Genomic DNA, 19443 nt, shown 5'->3' with positions numbered 1-19443 from the left:
AGATTGGATACCTTAGCTAACAAAAAACTAAAACCGAGTAGGTTCAGTTATGTGATGCATGTCCAGCCTCTTTGTCAAATATTTTTATGTGCACTTACATAATATGCTGTTCTTTCAGTTATAACTCACAAAAATAAAGAATGTAAAAAAAAAAATTATTCTCTTTTCTCATCTACAGATTTCTATCGCATTTCAACAGACAATCCAGGTAAATAAATTATACTTTTACATTACAGTATAATATATTTTACAGATGCATATATATTCCATTACAGCATTCTATGCCACCATGCACTTTGTGGACTTAAAAACAGTTACAGGGGCATAGAATGCCATAAAGGTTTGCACCCCCCGCGGCAAATTGAACTCACCTACCCCTTTAAACCATGTCGGAGGACTGCATTCCAACCCAGCAAGTCCGGCCGTTCACATGCCGATCACATGGTGGGAATGGCAGTCTACAATTCTGCCTGCAGGGGGGACTGCTTGGGATGTCAGGCAGGCCATCAACTACTTAATAATGGGGAAATAGTGGCCAAATAATGTGTTTGTGTGTGAATGTGTACATATATACACACACACAAGGTCTGTCGGGAAAGTATCCAGCCACGTACAATGAAAAAAATAAAATAGATGCAAGTTACAAGAAACATTGTACATAGGACAATGATGCCTCTGTCCCCTTCAAAGTAGGCATCTTGGGACCTCACAGACAGGTGGCCAAATCTTTTAACCGATTATCAGTCATCTTTGAAGCTTTTGTGCCATATGTTTATTTGCGCACCACTCGTTGGATTACTCCTAAAAGCATTCTGAATCATCTGAATAGTTTCTGCGGAGGCATGTTCAAGCTTAACGCAAAAGTAGTTGCTCTACTTGCTCAGTCAATTTAAATGCAACAGCCACACAGTACATATGCTCACTCAATGGCGTCTAGCGCCCCACTGACTAGCACAGTGAAGTTGTCATTATTTATGCAGGCGCATTTCTGTCCACTATCCTCAGTCAAACCATTCTCGTTATAGTAACAATTGCTGGACTTTTTCCGGACAGACCTGTATATGAATGACATTTTATTAATTCTTTATTTTTGTTATGCAAGTATAACAATAGTACTTTCTTTGCCCCAACAGCAGATGCAGTACTTCGGGTTCAACATGAGATTAACATAGGTCGGGCATTGAGATACAGCATATTTTATATTGAAAATAAAACACAAAATCAAACAGTAAAGACAAAAGCAAGCACACAGCAAGTTTGCAGGCTAGTGAGCGACTGTCAGCGTTGGAAACTACAGAGCTTTGCTGTGTGGTCTGCGGTAGTGTCTGGGCGGTCTCTCACCTCTCAGGGGGGATTATGTTGTTACATGTATGGGCGAGTAGAGGCGAGTTGGACCTTTTGTCTCCCGGTCAGGTGCAAGTTTGCTGGTATAGAACTGGGCATGGGGGAGGCTATCACCCTCTAGTTAACACAATGTGCATATTGTACAGGCTGTGGGTGAGTAAGTGGGGGGGGGGGGAGGGAGAGCGAGGTGCAGCCCTTAAGTCAGCTAAGGAGTCAGCTAGTAATTCAGCTAATAAGGGGGTTTACGTGTCAGCGTAAGTGTTATCTATCTAAAACCTTATGGAGGTAACAGAACTAAAACAAAAACATTGCGGAAATAACATAGCGTTAGATAGTCCTGGAGTAGAGTAATCTAACCAGTCTCTCAGGTGGTAACTGCCGGTGTCGAAGTGAGTCGTTTGGCAGCTGGTACAAAGGATCGGATCCTGGCTGGGTCCCAAGTGTGAGGTTGAGACTCTCGAGTCTCCGGTGTCGAACCTGCCTGCATCATGGGTAGTCCCAGGTGTTGCAGAATGTCATTTATTTCCGTGGCCTCTTGAACTTTTAAGTCTCCTGCTTCTCGGGGTATCATCAAGCAGTTTAGGGAGCCCCATTTGTAGGGGATGTGGTGCCGAATCAGTTCTGTCGTTAGTGGTTTTAATGATCTCCGCCACCCCAAAGTTGCTCTGGAAAGATCTGGGTAAAACGTGAGCTTGTGGCCTTCAAAGTCGTACGGTGCTTTGTTCCGTAGTGCTGTGAGTAGCGCTTGTCTGTCCGGCCCATTCTGGAACCTTATGATTACGTCTCCGTATACTTCAGTGGAGCGCGCTGTGGGTGTCGGTAGCCTGAAGCACCCGTCTAGGGCCATCAGTTTTGCTTGCTTGGCCGAAAAGAGGTGGGTAAGTAGCCTTCGTATGAGATGTGGGAGTTCTGCGGAGCTTATCTGGGTTGGTATGCCCCTTATTTTGACATTTTTCCATCTCCTCCGATCCTCCATCATCGCCATGCGGTTCCGGGTCTGGGCCTGCTCATGTCGCAGCTCACGGAGCTCTTGTTCCACTTTGTCTAAGCGGGTTGCGTGTGCGGCCGTGGATATCTCTGTTTCTTGGAGGCGTCTCGACACTCCTTTAATCTCCTCTTTGAAGGAGTTAATGTCGGCAGCCAGATTGCGTCTGAGGTCGTCCAGGAGAGCCTTTAGTGTACCCTCTGTCACCGGGGATTCTGCAGGCCTTTTAGTCGGCATGTCCGCTTTCTGTTTCCTGGCGTTGGTGGCCAGCTCCTCCAGGTCAGGGAGTGATGTTTCACTGGAGGAATAGGATAGCTCGTCGGAGAAGGGCGCCATGATAGGCTTCATGGCTCCTTGAGGCCTCCTCAGAAGTTCCCCAATGTCGGCCGTTGTCGGGATTTTGTCCGCTTTATACTTTTTTGATTTTCTCCCCATCTTGGGTAGGTGCAGCCCTCTCGTGCAGTGTGCTGTTTTGGGCTGAAAAATAAGGTTTTAGGCTGTAATTTGCTCGTTTTTGTCAGGAGCTCTCTCTGAGTGCGTCTTGTCAGTGCGGTAGCTGGCTCCGCCCCCCCATGAATGACATTTTATATAATATATAAATAATTTTTTTCTTATTATTAATTAATTAATGTATGTTCATTTATTTTACATTTTATTTATATATATATATATATATATATATATATATTTTTTTTTATTATTATTTTGAATTAATGAATTTATTTTCATGTATTTTACATTTATATATATTTAACGTCCCAGAGACATGCACTCAGAGGGCTTGTATTCTTGTGCAATATATCCTTTATTTGTGCAAAGGTGCAGTAAATGTTTCAGTCCGACTTGGACTTTTTAAGAAATTAAATGTAAAATAAATGAAAATATATGAATTAATTATTATATATTTGTGCTCGGAATTTAATAGGTTATGGAATGTATAAGAAGATGCATAGTTGGTTGAGGTGTGCCAAAACCAACATACGAGTAGGCCTGTAATAAAAAGAGGGCCCACAAAGGTGAAATGTAATATTAAGATGGGTGTAGGTCAGTAGCATATGAAACCAGGGGGCTGCACTCACCTGAACATGCATAAATGGGGTGCTGCTGGGAGCCAATTTATACAATACACAAGATCCAGCGCACTCACCTATCCACTAAACTGCAACTTAAATGTTGACAGATTGTATTCGTTTTTAAAAAAAATACCTAATCTAGGCAAAAATAACGGGAGTTTAGTTACATTATATGTTCATACATTGCATATATATATATGTTCCCTGCACTCACTGTTCCCCTTCTTGTACTCGCCTTGGTGCTACCTGCAACCAATTCATATGTTCCGAAAAGAGTGCACTCAAAGGACTTAATAAGTGTAACGGATCGCCTGCACTCCGACTGAGTACCTTCCATTGACGGGCGCTTCCTAGCTTGCACCGAGGACCACAAGCACCGCACCGGACACCACAACCACCGCAGACTGCACAACCGCCGTAGCTTAACTGGAGTCTCGCCGTCTTCCTTCCACCCTGGATCAGCTTCTGTCCTCCAGGACCATGTGGAAAATACCTCTCCTCCAGGAGAGCGTATCAGGAACAGTTCTTAAAAGAGCTAAGTGATAAGAGCTCAAGAGAGTATACCAAGTATAGCAATCCCCAGTGTGAATATAGCAGTTCCCTACAATAACGAGATGAGGCTACGTATTGAGGGTTAAGGGTTTAATGAGCACACAGGACTTTCTTTTAGACAGGTTTTCCCACAAGGTTACGACCCACATGGGCCTTGTGGAACACAGGACACAGGGTTACAACAACCAATCAACACAGTACAGTACATTCAGACACTCCCTGCTAAGGCACACAAACCCTCCCATCTGCCTGTGATATAATTACTGAACACAATGGGCTAACTTAATTGTCACAGGAAGAAAATATACAGTTTTACACAATATTCATAACTTCAAAATGATACATGCAATTTCCATTAAAGTTATACGTTTCTGAACCAGCATAATTAGTGAACAAACATATTTAAAAATCATACAATTTGGTCCAGTGGTTCGGAAGATAGATGGAAGTCATATTTGACCAACTGCAAGCATTGCTTTCATGCCAAAAACAGTTCCATAGATTTAGGCTGTGCAACCGGTCTATCTTCTCCTCTATCCTGGAGATAATTGGCTTAAGTGGGTGTGGGTGCCAATTATCTCCAGGTACAGAAAATATCTCTAAGTCCAAAAACTGTTACAAAAACTACTTAAAAATACATAACTCATATAATACAATGTTTAACCTATATGTCCAACATATTCCCAGATTGCTTGGATCTGAGCGCTCAATATGTCCAAAAAGCACTCAGATCCCATGAATACAGTTCGATCGCCATGGGGTTAAACAATAGCAAGGGCTGATGAGAGATTGAGGAGGGACAAAGCAGCTAGCTTCAACTGGTCTGGCAGTGTACCTGGGACAACGCCCTGCTAGAAAACAATGGACAGGAAAAAGGGGGAGGGAAAGAGGCACATTTTACCATGGAATTAAAGGGGCAGAAAAAGTGTTTTAAAAATCCAATAAGCCCAAATAGACTTTTTTTTTAACTGGCAATATCTCCCAGGGGCTATAGTCACAAGGCAAGAGGCTGGCAAGCAGGCCTCTCCAAGAACAAGTGGTGAAGGGCACTTCATCACAATAAGTTTCAAAGATGTGCTTTATTCAGCTTACAAATATCATACAGTGTCAACGTTTCAGTCCACCTGGATTTTTTTCAAGACAATTTACAAAGGTAAAGAAAAAGTGCATATTGCTAATTAGAGAGTGAAACAGGTGTGAAACGAAATCCTGTGATGTGTACATTTTTGAAAAACGTCATGAAAACCCATTAACCCTTTTTATCACAGCAAGTGATGGGATGAAAAGTGCTGGACTAAAATATTTAGAAGATACAGAAGATGGATGTGAGGGTCCACATAGTCAAAAGAAAATAAAAGAAGAAAAAAAACCTTGTGGTACATATAAAGTAATCGTGAAAAGATCCCGTGGAATCCCGTGGAATCCCACACACATCATTTCCTCACTATAAGCCAGTAGTATATAACTGTAGATTGTAGCAATAATGTATACGCACTCTCACATTAGGAAATCAGAGTTGCGACACAGTCATATGCGAGTAAGAAAATATACTGAAAGGGAACCAACGCAGCATACTTAAGTCTACCCTACACGCATGAAAATTCCAAATATACATAAAGCAACACATTTATTAATGTCAAAATGCAAGTTCATCATAGCTTCTGCATGGAAGCACCGTACCAGCGGTTAGAAGAAATTACAAAAAAAGTATATACGAAAAAATATTTATACAGAAAAATAAATGCAAAGTATATACAAAAATATCCCAGGTGTCATATTGTTGCAGGCTGTACATTTTAGGCACCAAAAGCATCCCAGGTTATCTTTAGTAGTGTTGACTTGCTAGTGCATATTGATCCATATGCACTGAGTAATCCCTCTCTCAGTGTATCCCAGTTCATTCTGATTCTTGTTGCCATCTTTCCTGATTTTGGATGTAAGGCTTGGGAAAAAGTTAATCTATTGCCGAGTTCAGTTTTGACAAGAGGATCTGAGATTGATTTTGATGCCTTTAGATAATGCCTATTGCAATGTGTATTTGGAGTATCCCCGTTCTTCAAATTTATGGAACATAGTTCTGAATTGTGTCTCTGCGTTCTTTGGGTCAGAGTTGTTCCTGAGTACCCTAATAAACTGTGACACAGGTAATTAATCTTTGAGGTTTTGAGAATGGAAGCTAGTGGCATAATGAATTGTATTGCGGTCAGTGGGTATTGAATATAAAGTATAGCACAATTGGTTATTTTCAGTATAAATGTGTGTGTATCATGCAGTTGATAAGTGAATCATCATGTGGAATTTTGATACCCCCCAGCAGGGGCGTATTAGCCGCGAGGCAAACAAGGCATTTGCCTTGGGCGGCATATTCCAGGGGGCAGCAAAAAAAAAAATGCCCCCAAATGCCCAGGGCAAATGCCTTGTTAGCCTTGCGGCTAACTGACAAGGCAGGCTGCTGGGCGTTCGGGCGGCACTGGAGGGAGGGCGGCTAGCGAGGGGGCACTTCCTCTGAGCTGTCTGCTCAGCTCCCTCGCGCACTGCAGAGTGAGGCTGGGAGCCGGAAGATGACGTCATATTCCGGCTCCCAGCCTCACTCTGCGGCGCGCGAGGGAGCTGAGCAGACAGCTCAGAGGAAGTGCTCCCTCGCCGCCAGCCCAGCAGCCCGAGCGGCAGCCCCACTAGACCCCAGGGAGATAGAGAACCCCCCCAGCATTCCCAAAGGTAAGGAGGCTTGGGGGGCGGGGGTAAAAAAATAAATAAATATATATATATATATATATGTTAATGTGAGTGTGTATGTCTGTCTGTTAGTGTGTGAGTGTGTGTATGTCAGTGAGTGTGTGTGTTAGTGTGTGTGTCAGTCTGTTAGTGTGTTAGTGAGTGTGTCTGTTAGTGTGTGAGTGTGTGTATGTATGTCAGTGTGAGTGTGTCTGTTAGTGTGTGAGTGTGTGTATGTATGTCAGTGAGTGTGAGTGTGTCTGTTAGTGTGTTAGTGTGTGTATGTATGTCAGTGAGTGTGAGTGTGCCTGTTAGTGTGTGTGTGTGAGTGTGTCTGTTAGTGTGTGAGTGTGTGTGTATGTATGTCAGTGAGTGTGAGTGTGTCTGTTAGTGTGAGTGTGTCTGTTAGTGTGTGAGTGTGTGTGTATGTATGTCAGTGAGTGTGAGTGTGAATGTTAGTGTGTGAGTGTGAGTGTGAATGTTAGTGTGTGAGTGTGTGTGTATGTATGTCAGTGAGTGTGAGTGTGTATGTTAGTGAGTGTGAGTGTGTATGTTAGTGAGTGTGAGTCTGTCTGTTAGTGAGTGTGAGTCTGTCTGTTAGTGAGTGTGAGTCTGTCTGTTAGTGAGTGTGAGTCTGTCTGTTAGTGAATGTGAGTCTGTCTGTTAGTGAATGTGAGTCTGTCTGTTAAGGTTTGGGTGGGGGGTGGGGGGCGCCTGAGTTTTGCCCTGCCTAGGGCAGCACAAAACCAGGATACACCACTGCCCCCCAGTCCAAATAATCAGGATATCATCAATGAACCGAAAATACTGACGGATGTATTGTTCATAGCGTTCAAGAATGTTTCTCTGTTCATATACATACATGTATACATTTGCGATCGTGTGCTCCCATCGATGTTCCCGTTTGTTGAATGTAATATCCTGCTTCAAATCGGAATTAATTTAATGTTAAACACAATTTTAATAGTTCTATCTGAAATTCTATGGGGGGGCCCAATTTTTTTCTGTGGAGTTCGGTAGTACTTGCTGCATTGCTTGTATACCTTCCTCAAGTGGGATAATTGTGTAAAGACTGTTAACATCAATGGCCACCAATATTATACCCTATTTAGGAATTACAATAGACTTCAATCTGGTTATTACTTCCCCTGTATCTTTCACATAGGTGGGTAGAGCCATCGCTGGCGTTTTAAATTTCTGATCCAGCCATTTACCGATGGTCTCCAGTAAACACCCAATAGCCAATACTATTGGATGTCCTGGTGGATGTGCTGGGTCTTTATGTACCTTCGGCAGTGTATACATCATAATTTAAACAAAGGTTTTGGAAAACAAAATATAATTACATTTGAAGTGTATTTTGAGATTATATATATATATATATATATATATATATACACACACACACACACACACACACACACACATTATATATATCAAAATACACTACAAATTAAATAATATTTTGTTTTGCAAAACCTTTGTTTGAATTATTCGGTAGTTCCTTACTGCATTTGATCTTAAAAATCTGTTTAAAGGACACATGACATGTGTGACATGTCATGATTCCCTTTTATTCCAGAAGTTTGTTCCTTAAGGGGTTAAAACCATTCTATTTCAAGTGTCAAAATTAAAGGACCACTATAGTGCCAGGAAAACACTCGTTTTCCTGGCACTATTGTGCCCTGAGGGTGCCCCTACCCTCAGGGACCCCCTCCCACCGGGCTCTGGGGAGAGGAAGGGGTTAAAACTTACCTCTTTCTCCAGCGCCGGGCGTGGAGCTCTCCTCCTCCGATCCTCCTCCTCCTCTCTTCCCATTCGGCTGAATGCGCACGCGCGGCAAGAGCTGCGCGCGCATTCAGCCGGTCTCATAGGAAAGCATTATCAATGCTTTCCTATGGACGCTTGTGTGCTCTCACTGTGATTTTCACAGTGAGAATCACGCAAGCGCCTCTAGCGGCTGTCAGTGAGACAGCCACTAGAGGATTTGAGGGCTGGATTAACCCATTTATAAACATAGCAGTTTCTCTAAAACTACTATGTTTATAAAAAAATGGGTTAACCCTAGCTGGACCTGGCACCCAGACCACTTCATTAAGCTGAAGTGGTCTGGGTGCCTATAGTGGTCCTTTAAAAAAAAATATCCCCTAGTATTTTTGTTTTGCTTTGTGGAGTTTAGTACTTTTCTATTGCATTGAATTATTTTTTGTTTATGCACCAATCCTTGCCCTGATATATCTTTATTAAGAGAGCCCTTACGTCATTAAACCCTATAGTTAGACTACTCGGGCTATGGCTGGTTTCTTATCAAATAAGATAGATCCCAAACAATGGTGTTCAGATGCAGATACAATTTTTTCTAATAGCTCCTCCCTTCAAACTTGAGGGTAATTAATTTGTCCTCCATTTAACTTTCGAACATTCAAATAAAGATCCTTACTAAAGGCTTATCCTTTGTGCCCACTCCTCCATTTAACCAATTATCTGGAATAATATAAATAACTTTTTTACTGACCAGTCTTCAACCCAGTCTTCAATAATTTTTTTGGCCCAAAAATGTGTAAATACTTATACAACCATAGATGGAATGCTATAATATTATAAGTACAGATATGTATTTATAACATTACAGTTACAGTTAGAATGCTAGTGTGCAAATTGCATGCTATGCCAGTCAATATCTCCTGATGGATATTCACTATATCAGTGAATCTCTTTAGGAAACATTTAGCATCTCCATGCAAAGTAAATTACACTTGTGGTGAACTCAAGTTGCAATGTAAACACTGCTTTTTTTTTTTTTTTTTTTTAGGGCTTTTAAGAAAATGCAATGCAAAGCTGTCCATGTTGTAGTGCTCCTCAACCCTCTCCTCAAAGCATACCTAACAGTCCAGGATTTAAGGGTTTACCCCGGTGTGTCTAAAGTGTTTAGAAAAAGAAAAAACACCTTAAAGTCTAAGGGGTTTTTAGTTTTTTTAAACACCTTAGATTAGACACACCAGTGTAATCCCTAAATCCTGGACTGTTATGTGTGCTTTGAGGAGAGGGTTGAGGAGCACTGTATATAGGGATAGGCTATAAGCTCCAGAACCACTACATTAAGCTGCATTACTTTAATAACATAGTAACTTATAAATACTCATGAATTTCTAGTCAAATATACTCATGATACAAAAAGAGAAGTCCTGCGCTTAAGCAGCAAGGACTACAACACACATCAGCCCCAATATATAGTAAAAACCAAAGAAAAGAAAATGTTACTTGCGCTTTCTCCTTAACCCCTATGTATATTTAGACAAATGGAGGTCATTTAGTTGCTCCAATGGCCATTGGAGGGAATGCCCGCCTGCCAACGTCAAGGCAGACCCCCCTAAGCGGGTCCTAACACTGACCCTTCAGCCTGCTTCCTTGAGCTTCTGGCAAAGATATCTCTAATGAGACAGAAAGGGGTATTTTTTTATATACACCCCTTTACTTATTAACCCTTAATAGGGAACACATGGGATGGGTAGTAGCATTGTAACCAGGCTGTGTGATACAAAGTAAATACAAATACAAAAAGAGAAGTCTTGCGCTTAAGCAGCAAGGACTACAACACACATCAGCCCCAATATATAGTAAAAACCAAAGAAAAGAAAATGTTACTTGCGCTTTCTCCTTAATCCCTATGTATATTTAGACAAATGGAGGTCATTTAGTTGCTCCAATGGCCATTGGAGGGAATGCCCGCCTGCCAACGTCAAGGCAGACCCCCCTAAGCGGGTCCTAACACTGACCCTTCAGCCTGCTTCCTTGAGCTTCTGGCAAAGATATCTCTAATGAGACAGAAAGGGGTATTTTTTATATACACCCCTTTACTTATTAACCCTTAATAGGGAACACATGGGATGGGTAGCAGCATTGTAACCAGGCTGTGTGATACAAAGTAAATACAAATACAAAAAGAGAAGTCCTGCGCTTAAGCAGCAAGGACTACAACACACATCAGCCCCAATATATAGTAAAAGCCAAAGAAAAGAAAATGTTACTTGCGCTTTCTCCTTAATCCCTATGTATATTTAGACAAATATGTGTATTTATAACATTACAGTTACAGTTAGAATGCTAGTGTGCAAATTGCATGCTATGCCAGTCAATATCTCCTGATGGATATTCACTATATCAGTGAATCTCTTTAGGAAACATTTAGCATCTCCATGCAAAGTAAATTACACTTGTGGTGAACTCAAGTTGCAATGTAAACACTGCTTTTTTTTTTTTTTTTTTTAGTGCTTTTAAGAAAATGCAATGCAAAGCTGTCCATGTTGTAGTGCTCCTCAACCCTCTCCTCAAAGCATACCTAACAGTCCAGGATTTAAGGGTTTACCCCGGTGTGTCTAAAGTGTTTAGAAAAAGAAAAAACACCTTAAAGTCTAAGGGTTTTTTAGTTTTTTTAAACACCTTAGATTAGACACACCAGTGTAATCCCTAAATCCTGGACTGTTATGTGTGCTTTGAGTAGAGGGTTGAGGAGCACTGTATATAGGGATAGGCTACAAGCTCCAGAACCACTACATTAAGCTGCATTACTTTAATAACATAGTAACTTATAAATACTCATGAATTTCTAGTCAAATATACTCATGAATTTCTGACAGGTATCTAAATATGTTTTTCTTTAATGTTTATATGAATTTGCGTGTCCTTAAAATTATTCTGTATTCCATTGCACTGCGCTTTGAAAGGGCTATTGACAAATTAATGTGATATGTTTCCACACTTTGTTAACAAAAATAACTTTTCTTTTATATTTATGCTATGTTTTTTTGCAGCCACCTCTGCTACTCCAGAACAAAACTCAGGTAACATGGGTTAGTTATAAAAATAATGGCAAAGCCATGTTAAAGTCTTTAGTAGATTTGGAGGCTTGTTTCAAACTGAAATGCATTTTAGACAAATTCAGGCCAATCAGGTAATTGACTGAAATTTTGATTTCTGAGTTACTAAGTGCCAGAATCTTGCAGGAAGAGGGGGGCAGGGGGGTCATGTAAGCCTAAACAGTTTGTTTATCTTTGGGACCAGGAGTGCTGTGTGTGTGTGTGTGTGTGTGTGTGTGTGTGTGTGTGTGTGTGTGTGTGTGTGTGTGTGTGTGTGTGTGTGTGTGTGTGTGGAAAATGAGCAGCTGAGTTTCCCATTATGGACAAGAGGTCTGCCCAATTATGTGGGCTGGATTTCCTGTCCAATTAAGAGGTAGCAAAAGAAAAACATGATTGATTGTTAATAGAACTAAACATTTTTTTATTCAGAGATCAAATGACAAAAGAGGGGAGGGGGGGGAGTAGAAACAATAAAAAATGTACTTTCAAGAATGATTCTTATATACACTGTCTTCAGCTATTGAAGGAGAGAGACCAGCAGTGATCCTATATGTGTATTCTTGCTGTGCCTGTGTTGGGTGGTGTGGAAGTAGCAAAACATATCCCCAGATTCAATAAAAGTGTTTTAATTGACCATTAAGATACACATGAGATATCTCTTGGAGATTCACAAAAAGCAATCTGAATCACATTACATTTTCATAGCCTCTTATGCTGTAAACCCGGAAACTAGCCCTCTGTTTATCTCAATCAGAACTCCAAATACGGTCACATTTCATATTGGCTAAATTCTAATGTAACAGTTTTGAGGTTACGGTGAGTTTAACCCCTTAAGGACCAAACTTCTGGAATAAAAGGGAATCATGACATGTCACACATGTCATGTGTCCTTAAGGGGTTAAGGATCAAAGTACATGTTCAGTAGATCTTTCTAACAGATGGGTTGACCACAGTAATGACACAGGAAACTTACAACTGAATACATAAGTCTACAATTTAACCTGTTCAGTTTTGGCATGTGTCTTACTACAGATATTTCATTAGAATAAATAAACTAACACATTTTCAAATGGCAGTTCATGTCTCAACCCTTAGAGTCCTCTTCTAGAGTTGATCACACATACCCCCCCTCCTGGCAATGGCTAACAGGATAATTGCAAAATATCCTTTCCTTTTACAGTTCAAGAAACAGTCTTCTGTAGAAATGAATTTGTAAAGAGAAACAGTTTGTTAAAAATCAGCATATAATTTTTCAAGTAAATATTCTTCTTCTTCTTTGATTATACTTGTGACGAAATCCACTTCACCACTGGTTTTTGGAGGGGCCTGTTTGCCAGCCTTCTACCCTGGGACTATGGGCCCTGTGATAACCCATGTTCAAAAGTACTGTTTCTGCCCCTTGGACTTTTAACTGGAAAAGATTCAAACATGTGTTGACGGCCATCTTAAATTGTCCAGCGGTGTTTTGTCGTCGAGTGTATGGAACTGTTTTGGGCATGTGCATGGTGGGGTAAAAATAAGACTTCCAGGAAATTCCTGAACTCCTGAACCGATCTGGGTGATTTTTGGAAATGTTGTTCACACAGATCGGGGCTATCAGGGGATGTGACTTGAGTTAGCCCATTGTCTTTTTTAATTGAATCACAGGCAGAAGGGAGGGATTGTGTGCTGTAAGTGGGAGTGTCCGACATTGTTGTATTGTTCTGATTGGTTTGTGTCCTTTGTGTGCCTGTGTTCCATCAGGTCCCGGCGGTGTGCCTGTGGCCTGAGGAATTGTATATAAGCAAACCTGTACCAATAAAGACTCAGACTTGTTCTACCCTTCATGAAGTCTTGGCTCATGTTTGGGGGATTGAAGACCTACACTCTGGGGATTGCTATAATCACTATACTCCCTAGAGTATAATCAGTAGGCTCGTGTAAGAGCTGTTACTGTTAGTGCTCTCTGGATTATAAGAGAGGTCTAGCTACTGGAAGCTGGATCCTGGTCTTGGGTCCAGAGTGGGTGGAAGACGGCTAGACCCCAACCAAGCTCCGACCAATGGCATTCGGTTCGGCACTTTGGAACGGCTGAATGTTGTCACTTTGGAACTTCGCACTTTGGACATTCGTAAGCAACTGAATGTCTGAATGGTATGAAATTCATACGAATGTACATTCAGAACGAAACAAATTGCACATGTCTACTGGTCACATGAATGCAAGCCAACACTTTGACAGCATGATTTATATACTATCCCACCTCAATGACTCTGTGTGCCTTCATTGGCCAAGTGTCAGTGACAAAATCACCATTAATTGGCTGTCCGCTAACATCAATCACAAAAATTTGCTAATTTCATTGGACAGAGAATAGTGAAACTGGATTGGGCAAGCAAGCATGACATTGCACAAAAAAGAATTAGCTTATTGGTCAAGATTCATGACATCATTCATGTAATTTTCCCTCCCTCTGTTTTGCCACTTTTCAGGAATCCGAGTCACTTCAGAGCTTCGGCACTTCGGAGCTTCATACGAATGTACATTCAGAACGAAACAAATTGCACACATGTCTAGATTTTTGTATGAAAGGAAGTTTAGTTTTATACTTGCTAGCAGCTACTGCCAGGACCACCTGTACAACTTTGATTGAGAGATAGTATATTGGCAGGCATTTTGTCATTGACCTTAGTGTGAGACTAGGTTACAAATATACAGTTGTTAAAAGTTATGTTTTCATGTGAACTGTTTGGGGAAAAGATACTTCTTCCTTTGGGAGTGTGGTGTTAGGGGGAAAAATAATTTTGCCTAGCCTGGCAAAAGTGTGAGACTAGGTTTAACAGTTTCTGTTGTATCTAATAAGCAGCAACTGACACAGACACTTGAAACTACTGTGAATGGGAGATAAGAAATTGGCAGGCATATTCTAAGTGATCCTAATGTTAGACTTGCTTACCAAGATGTACTTGTTAAGCTTATTTTATTTTTATTTTAGGTTTTTTTTTGTTACATGTTTGGAGAAAGTAAATCCTGTTTAATTTATTGTTTTTTTTTTTTTTTTATTCTGTTCAGACCTGAGTGTGCTGTGCAACTGTATGAGCATTGTACATTGTTTCTTAAGATCAATCACAATAGTGTCACAGCAGTATTAAAAAAAAAAAAAACAACAACTATTTTTGCTGAATAATGTATTTTTTTTGCTTATTACACAATTATTCATACACCTTGCCTAATTTATTGTAATAAGAAAAACAAACCACCATCATCAACGTCAGTTAACAGTCCCAAGTCGACATGATGACTGTTAAACCTCCATGATTGCTGCCACCACCACTATTAGTAGTATTCAGCCTCAGTATAATTGGACTAGCAGCAGGTCAATTCCATCCCATAGTGGGCACTCACCATTTTACACCCTTAGAAGCTTTCCTGCACACCCAGTCTCAAGTGTGATTGACCGCCTTTCAGTGTGGGTGGAGGGGGAGGATCCAGTGCCTTACCACCAGCTTCTTCCAACTATATTAGGTAGCAGGACAATCAGGGTAAAACTACTACAATGAAAGACTTTAAAAAAAGAGGGAGAGGGCAGCTGCAACAGGAGTACTGTAATTTAAAAACAAGGCAAAACATGGTTTATAAAAAAAAAAATGAAAGGTAAAAGTGATGGTGCTATTGAAATAACCTGTTCTTAACAAATATACATTTAATATAACATTTAATAATTTAATTGGACAATATCTATCTCTACTTGGTTAGATAATTTCTCTTGTATTTAAAAATAAAAACAACTGGTAATAATAATCAAAAAGAATAGAGGTTTAATAAAACAAGATCACATTAAAAATTGAACAACGTCAGTTTCTGCACATGACTATTTTTTCAAATTATATGTGTATACCAAAACATGTTAGGCACACCAGACTCTCTTGCTTTCCCACTACACTCCATATTATTTCTCTATGTGATCAGCCTGCGGCAACCTGTGTAGTAAAACTATATGTGCCGAAGAAATCAGCCATTTTAGTTTCTTGTTTATTTCTTTGGGGTTGGAAAGAGATTGTGAATATTGCTGATGTTCACGGAGGGTTGCAAAATAATATTTTTATTCTACATTGACAGCTTAAGTTCATCTTAAACCTAGGGATATATTTGTTTGTGCTATGATTTACATTAACTAATACAATGAATAAAGTTTACATTTTAAGGCTTTTTGGGACTCAACTTCTTTTTGTAATTTTACTAATTTGGGTTAGACCTTTTCTCCGACTGCCAACTGTGTCAGGGTCACTTTAGTTTTTAGGGTGACTAATTGTTTCTTTAAAACTCAATAACATACAAGTTTTGAAATACAATAAATATTTTCTGTCTTTTATAATAATATATATATAGGTAGCATTTTGATATGTGCATTTTTTTATGGTGAGTGCCAGAGATTGGATTATTTTGTGTGTGTATATATATATATATATATATATATATATATATATATATATATATATATATATATATAAAATAATCCAATCTCTGGCACTCACCATAAAAATATGCATAGATACTACCCCCCCAAAGAAAAATAAATAAATACTGACCGTTACCCCTAATTCTCTGGAACTGTTTAGGGCATGGGAGCATGTGCACGATGGGTCAAAACTATGACTTCCAGGAAATTCCTGAACCCCTGAACCGATCTGGGTGATTTTTGGATATGTTGTTCACCCAGATCAGGGCTATCATGGGATGTGACTTTATGGGGATATGTTGTATTTTGGGTACTTATTGGACTGTAAACATGTGAGTTTTATTCTGCATGGGGATAATTAAGTTAATGTATTATCTGCCTTATTTATATCACAGGTAGAGGGAAGTGATTGTGTACTGTATGTGGGAGTGTCATTCATTGTCACATTGTTTTCATTGGTTTGTGCAATTTGTGTCCCTGTGCCCAACAAGGTCCACCTGTGCGTCACCCTTGTTGGGAAACCTGCAAAAAAGGCCAGCTGTGGCTTTCATTAAATAGACTTACTTCACCCTCAATCTAGAGTTTCTTATTGGGGGAAACTGCTATATCACTACATAATAGACATATGTTGAATGTACCTGTTTTATGCAATGGCTGCACAGTTATATATTTTTATGTATTTTATTGTCTTTTGCTGCCATGTGTTCAATGGAGTTTTGCCTCTGTCCTTGGAGATAATTGGATTACTTCCCAATTATCTCCAGGATAGAAGACTCTGTGGAACTGGTTTTGGGCAGAAAAGCCATGCTTAATTTGGTCACAAAGGACTACGATCTATCTTTTGAACCAATGGACCAATTTGGATGATTTTTACGTATGTTTGTATTTGGAGTATGCTGATTCTGAAAATGTAAGTGAATGTGATGCATACTTTTAGTTTAAGTTATGAATAATGTGGAAAAACTGTATTTCTCTGCCTGTGATAATTACATTACCCATTGTGTAAGGTAATTGCATCACAGGCAGTGGGATTTTGTGTGGGAGTGTCTGAGTGTATTGTACGTGTTTATTGGTTGTTTTCTAAAACCCTTTGGGTGGTACTAATGTGTATATAAGAACAATAAACCCACAGCTCTGTCTGTTCACTGCTTGACCCTCAACACAGAGCTTTGTCTCGTTCTTGGGGGGATTTATTGTATGCTGTTACAGTTCGACTGTTAGGAGTGTAAACCTTTTGTATGTTTTTTCCTATTCGGCTGTTTACAGCATTCGTATGGTTCCGGTTCGGCTGTTTACAGTATTCTTATGCTTGTCCGGTTCGGTGGCTTGGTGTCTACAGTAGCTGCCTGTATATCTAGAAGGGAATATCCTCTAAACGGCGTTTAATCCCTTTTATGCCCGGGGTGCCGTTACAATACCAATTTCATCATATGCACAATTGAAGTTATTAAAATATATTTCATTATTTGCAAAAATGTTAATTACAAAACATGCATGTTTTCACAGCAGTCTACACTACTACCACAGGAAGAATCTCAGGTAATTAATTTTTACACTATAAATGCATGAATACATATTATCTTCACTTTACAATAGCTTTATTTATTTAATAAAAATAAAAAAATCAAGGTCATATTGCTATTTTTTTTTTCATTTAGGGATGCCAAAATTATGTCTGTCTGTCTATCTTCTTGGGAAATTAAAAGTCATGTATTGACAAAAACAACTATGTATTGAGAAAAAACAACAGCAAAAGATAACATTTTCACGTATCCACACAATCTGAATATCCAATGATGTATACTAGTATTTTATACTGTCAATTGAACACTATCAGCAGAAATATTTTTTTCCCATTTGCAACTCTTTGAGAAATGAAATATAATGATTGTTAAAACATTCTTCTTAACAGCAAATAAAAATGTTACATTGCTAAATTGGTACCAAACATTATTTTAGCTTTAGAATTTTCTTAACAATAATGCATTTTATCTCAAAATAAATATATAAATAATTCTAGGCAATATTGCCATTTCTTTTTTTTTAGGTATGCCAAAAATATATTTCTCTATCAATATCTGTCTGTCTGTCTGTCTGTCTATCTGTCTGTGATGCAGATATATTCAAACAACATAAAAACTACAGCACACTGTAATGGTTATGGTGCCCTGGTGCACCATCTGGTAAATAATCAAATGGCTTGACTTGTTTAACTTCTAACCTAAAGGTCACGCTCCCCACCTCCACTTCATGTCTAAGTAGTCAAACTGTTCCTACTGTATGCCACTTCCTGCTTGGAGTTTTCAGTAGTACGTACTCCTGAGCGAAACCCTGCAATGCAGGGCTAGCTTATTGACACCAAACCAAGCCTTAGCAGCAAGGAGCGGCATCAGGCAGACCCAGGGTAAGTCATACCACTGTCATGGTCATAGGCAGAACTACTAGTACAGTTGTTTGGAGGTCAAAAGATGTGCAGAGAGTGGAGGAGGGAGATCACTTTAGACAGAAAACCTGGATAGCCTCAAACTCCCATCGGCATCATCCAGCCCAGAGAAATTACCGCTCTGCACCTGAGGTATGGAAGCAGGGTGGTGACTAACAATATAAAAATTGTGACTTGTGTGCATGTGTAGGTATGTGTGTGTATGTGCACGTCTATGTGTGTGTATGTGTAGGTATGTGTGTCAATGTGCAGGTCTATGTGTGTGCATGTGTAGGTATTGTGTGTATCTGTTTGTGTGTCAATGTGTGTATATGTGTGTGTATGTGTGTCAATGTGTGTATCTATGTTGGATAATTGTGTCAGTGTGTGTAACTGTGTATGTATGTGTATTGGTGTGTGGCAGTGTGCATTTGTAAATTATGTGTTTTCATCTGTGAATCAGTGTGTATTTGTGTGTGTACCAGTGTGTTTATGTGTCTGTGTAGGTATATGGTAGTATCTGTTTGTGCATGTGTGTATGCCAGTGTGTGTATCTGTCTGTGTCAGTGGCGGATCCAGAGCCTGATCTCGGGAGGGGCACTTGTAGATTATTTAAAGAAATAATCCAGGTACAATAACCACTACAGCTCAGTGTAGTAGTTATGGCGTCAGTAGTGCCAGGATCCCATCCCAGAGTAAGTAGTCAAACCGTTTAAGAACAGTTTGACAACTTACCTGGGGTCTGCTGGGATATAGGGCATAGGAACAGTGGTATGTGTTAGGGGTAAAGCGTGTGTGAGCGGTGAAGTGCGAGTGCGTGAGGGCGTGTGTGTTAGGGGGCAGTGTATGTGTGGGGCAGTGTGTGTATGGGTGTGCAGTGTGCATGGGGGCAGTGTGTGTAGTGTGTGTATAGGGCAGTGTTTGTGGGGCAGTGAGTGTAGTGTGTGTGTGTGGGGGCAATGTTTGTGGGGCAGTGTGTGTAGTCTGTGTATGGGGTAGTGTGTGTATGGGGGTAGTGTGTGTATGGGGACAGTGTTTGTGGGGCAGTGTGTGTATGG

At 40.0% G+C, this 19443-nt stretch overlaps 1 long non-coding RNA gene across 1 annotated transcript in view; it reads left to right on the top strand.

Moving 5' to 3' along the window:
* The first annotated feature begins 11477 nt into the window (after window positions 1-11477).
* Window positions 11478-19443, top strand: part of LOC134587163 (uncharacterized) — a 42258-nt gene continuing 34292 nt past the window's right edge. Inside the window, exons 1-2 of the long non-coding RNA XR_010086616.1 lie at window positions 11478-11510; window positions 17470-17502. This is a non-coding gene — a long non-coding RNA (uncharacterized LOC134587163). The remainder of the gene's footprint in view (window positions 11511-17469; window positions 17503-19443) is intronic.

The sequence above is a fragment of the Pelobates fuscus genome, chromosome 2 (genome assembly GCF_036172605.1).
Source record: "Pelobates fuscus isolate aPelFus1 chromosome 2, aPelFus1.pri, whole genome shotgun sequence".
In the NCBI taxonomy this organism is placed as follows: Eukaryota; Metazoa; Chordata; class Amphibia; order Anura; family Pelobatidae; genus Pelobates; species Pelobates fuscus.
Note: the sequence above shows the minus strand (reverse complement) of the source record. Positions and strands in the feature narration are given on the sequence as shown.